Source organism: Theobroma umbraticum, unplaced genomic scaffold, assembly GCF_002168275.2.
Source record: "Theobroma umbraticum cultivar Fairchild unplaced genomic scaffold, ASM216827v3 scaffold_50.0, whole genome shotgun sequence".
In the NCBI taxonomy this organism is placed as follows: domain Eukaryota; kingdom Viridiplantae; phylum Streptophyta; class Magnoliopsida; order Malvales; family Malvaceae; genus Theobroma; species Theobroma umbraticum.
The window spans coordinates 1,415,305-1,419,487 of NW_018397261.1; the positions used below are offsets into that span (position 1 = coordinate 1,415,305).

The 4,183-nt window shown below is 31.1% G+C and overlaps 3 non-coding genes across 3 annotated transcripts; all 3 read left to right on the forward strand.

Moving 5' to 3' along the window:
• Positions 1-502: 502 nt before the first annotated feature.
• LOC149527081 (small nucleolar RNA R44/J54/Z268 family) lies at positions 503-589 on the forward strand. The gene has a single exon (XR_016351361.1). It is a non-coding gene; the product is annotated as a small nucleolar RNA R44/J54/Z268 family (small nucleolar RNA).
• Positions 590-688: 99 nt separating this feature from the next.
• LOC149527082 (small nucleolar RNA snoR122) lies at positions 689-767 on the forward strand. The gene has a single exon (XR_016351371.1). It is a non-coding gene; the product is annotated as a small nucleolar RNA snoR122 (small nucleolar RNA).
• A 465-nt stretch (positions 768-1,232) lies between these two features.
• LOC149527083 (small nucleolar RNA SNORD96 family) lies at positions 1,233-1,321 on the forward strand. Its single transcript, XR_016351349.1, has one exon. It is a non-coding gene; the product is annotated as a small nucleolar RNA SNORD96 family (small nucleolar RNA).
• Positions 1,322-4,183: the final 2,862 nt, after the last annotated feature.

Below are 4,183 nucleotides of genomic sequence, written 5' to 3' on the forward strand. Positions count from 1 at the left end.
CTATTCTTGTAACTGATTGATGCTACAGTAGGATTTGTTTTTGAATATGTTTATTTGCTTGAATGTTTCATGTTTGATTAGCATAAATTTGAGTTTTTTTAGGCTTTTTAAGCTATTGGATTGAATATTTGAAAGGTTGTTGATTTTATGGGCAAGTGATGATTGAATATCTGCATTCCGTTCTTTGGGTGTTTGATGACTTGGTCTTTATTGGGAATCTCTCGAATTTAATGTTTCATCTCTTCTTTTATATTATTGTCTTGCTTTTATGTGAAATTTTCCTGATAAAGCTTAAACGTATGTTGATTTATAGTTATGAAAATGGGAACTTTTGAATGTTGCGATAGATCTTTGTCCCCACTGGTGGCTTTACACTCTATAATTGCAATGATTTTCTGTGAGTAAAGCTTATATCAGTGAGGTGGCTAAATTTTTCTAGGTATGCACCATTTTCTCTACTTGCTGGAATGTCCATTAAAATCTGATTTATTCTCTTAGAATATGTGCAAGTGATGATAAAATAGACAGGGACATCAGCACCCATCGGAGGATGATGAGTTGTCTATGATGGGAATCTCTCTGATGCACAAAAATAAAATTGATTTATAGAATTTCTGTTTACAAGTGTTGAAAATATGATTTGATATGCTAATGATCCACTCTGTATTTAACTTGAAGGATGTTAGTCTGTCTATGATGCATTTTAATGCACGTATTATCAGATCAAATAATGATGATATCTGATAATTGTCACTACCTCTGAGACAGACCTCAGAAAATGTTTCTTGAATTTGCTTTAATTGATCATATTAAGTCTTACTCATGCAAATTTAGTATGTAATTGTTGTCAAATTCTGGTGTTAAATATATTGAGTAAATGCAGTGAAAAGACTTAAATCTGTGCACTTTATCTGTTTTCTACCAAAACTCTAGATTTGGTTCTTGTGTTTTGGTTTGTTTCTCAGTACGGGTTCTGTTCTATCCCTATCTTTATTGGGCCAAATATATATATATATATATATATATATATCTTTGATGTCTGTAAATTCCAAATTAAACGTCACAAACAAATTTTCATGGATGTTGAAGGTCCTCCCACTGTGGAGTTCCTCCATCGATAGTTGGTCGCATATTCCATGGCCTTGTGGAGCAGCATTGCCGCCTTTATTTCATGGGCCAAGCCATAGACATACATTTTGAATAAAGTTTATCTTAAAGCTTTTAAGAAGCAGTGGCCTATGAGGATATCCATAACAAAATACCATCTTTCGGGACTGAATGGCCTTGTTAGCCTTGATGTTCGTCTGCAAATCTGAGGCTTTGCTGTGCGCTGATTGTTCAATTCATTTCATAATTTTGTTGTTATTTTGTTCTTGTGATGCATGTAGTGTTTGTATGTATATTGATTTAGATATAAAGCTGAGTTTCTTGTGATTATGATGTGTTTCCTGTTTGACTGCATGGTGTCTCATGTTGTAATGCCATGCTCCTTTATCAGTTACCGATATGACAATGCTTCTCATCCCCTGAGCTTTGGAACCCTTGGTCATTATTGGTACTGATTAAACATTGGAAGGGACAATTTCCACTATGAGGAGTATGTTATCTATTGAATGCTGCTGACATATTGGTGTTTATATTTGGTCTCTTTTGAACTTGGAGCTATTTTTTAAAGATATGAAATTTGAAATTATTTTAAAAGTTTAGATCCATTCTCTATGTGTTTTTTGCTTGAAGATGGCCTGATGATTGTTAGAAAAGAACGGAGATTCGAATGGTGCTGTTGTTGTAGCCTGATTTCCAATTGGGTTCCAAGAGCATCTCATGTGATAAACTGTTCTACATCGACTACTTATGAAGGCTTTAAATATTCTCCAATTGCATGGTTTTATTGCTGTCTAATGTCGTACAATCTCAAAACTTGAATACTTGATAGTTTTGGCGAATTCTTGAGATTGTTGGAAACTCGTTGATTCTCATGAAACATAAGTTGCTTTAAACTTAGATTCTCATTGAGACCAGTTGGGATAAGTTAGGGAAACTTAATAAAATCTGATGTCAAAAATTTTGGTAGAAAACTGTTCCAAGATGAGAAGAAGCTACCGCTTGGCAACTGTATTTGTGATTTTCCTATATGTACTAGCTTCCGTGGCCGAGGGGAATGAATGCATACTGCATTAGGATTTTAACTGCCAAGCAATTTGATTTGTATGAGTAAAATATTTGATCTCTATATACTCTTCTTACCACAAAGTATTAAAATAGACTCGACTCTCAAGACCAAGTGAAGATGGTATGCTAGTGTTACACTCCATTTACTTTAATTCTTACAAGAGAATGCATTAACTGCTTGTTATATAAGATAATAGCATCATGTATAGTTAACCTAAAGGGTGTAACAAATTTCATTCACTTAATTGAGACATAAAAGTTTAGTCGAATTCTACAAAGATCACTACATTTAAAAATCGGTTTTGATAAAAACATTAATAGAGATTTCAATTTGAAATTGAATATAATTTTATTTTCTAAAAATATTAATTTAATTTAAATAATTAATATAACACAAAATTTTCATTAACTAATATTTAATAACTTTAAAATAGTTTTTTACGATCTCTTTCCATTAACTTTGTATATTTTTTTATAATTTTAGATATTAGCCTTCTTAATTATGAGTTAGAAAACACTTTCCTTCTTTTAATATAATTAAATTCAATTTCTTAAAGTATACATCATAAATAAAAGTTCTTCCTTTTCGCTCTTAAAGATACTAAAATTAATTATTAAGATAGATAATAATACCTATAAAAATAAAAATTAATTCATAAACTAAAAATAGTTTATAACAATTCAATAAAGTTAATTTTGGCACTTAAATAAATATTTGGTAGTTGTCAATGATATTGACTTAAATGCAACGAGTTACTAGATTTGAGAACTTCTCATGTCATTCAGAAAAAAAAAAAAATCGTTTAAATCTCATTTAAATTTTGTGTGATAAATCTCAATTCTTCAAAATTAGCTAAAGAGTATTATTCATATTCATAAACTTATATAATTTTTTTTATCTCTCAATAAATTCTAATGTTTAAGAAATTAACTAACTCTATTTCAAACTTTTGGAGTTGCTAAGCTGTGACAATAATTATAGTGAATCACTAATAATAATCAGTGTAACAGAACTGACAATCAAATATCTATTAATAAAAATTTATTAATATTTTCTTTGAAAGCAAATTGTATTTTTACGTAAAATAATTTTAAATTAGTACATGATTTTTAATGCATTTGTTTTCCTTATGTAGTTTTTTCAAAAATGTAATATTATAATATCAAAAATCAAAATTGAAGGTATGATGCAAGTTTATGGAAATATGATTTTGGAATAAGTTGATTTAATAGAGATTTTGTGTGGTGTGTGGGGACATTTAGGGGGCAGCTATTAGGGTCCATGCACTTAGATGTGAGAAGATCTGTCAGCCAAGAGTTCATGATGGCTTACAGCTTCGTGACACTAGGAATGTGAGCTTGTTACTTTTTGTCAAATTAGGTTGGACCGTGTGACAAGACAAAGATTTATTGTGGATTGAATTATTAAAGAAGCATTCAAGGCAACATGATTTTATGACTGTTTGCGTCAAATCTACAAACTCACATACTTGGAGAAGCATATTAAAGAGCAGGGATATTGTGGAAAAGGGTTTCGCATCAATATCAACAATGACCATACCATATTAACTTCTGGGTGACTAGGTGGCTCGACTCGACTCCTATATTTAAATTAGCAACAAGAGATATAACTGATATGAAAGCTAATTTTCCAATTGCAAGCTTTTGTAATGAAGTGGGAACTTGGGACATGGATTTTTCACTCCAATCTCTTCCGTTTCAGGTAGTGCTGCAAGTTGTGGTAACGCAAATTGATATACTAAGCAAAGATGGTGATGTGGCTTGTTGGAGGCTAACCAGTAATGGTTTATTCCTGGTGAGAGCAACTTATGAGGTTTTAACTTGACCCCTTAACTTTAAAAAAAAACATTGACCCTTCGACATTTCATGAGGACTACTAGATTAAGATTTGATGAATTAAAAATTTTAGAAAGATAACATTTTTTATTTGGAGGGTACTACATAATGCATTACCAACTGTTGAATGGCTTTTTTCAAAGAATGTAATGGC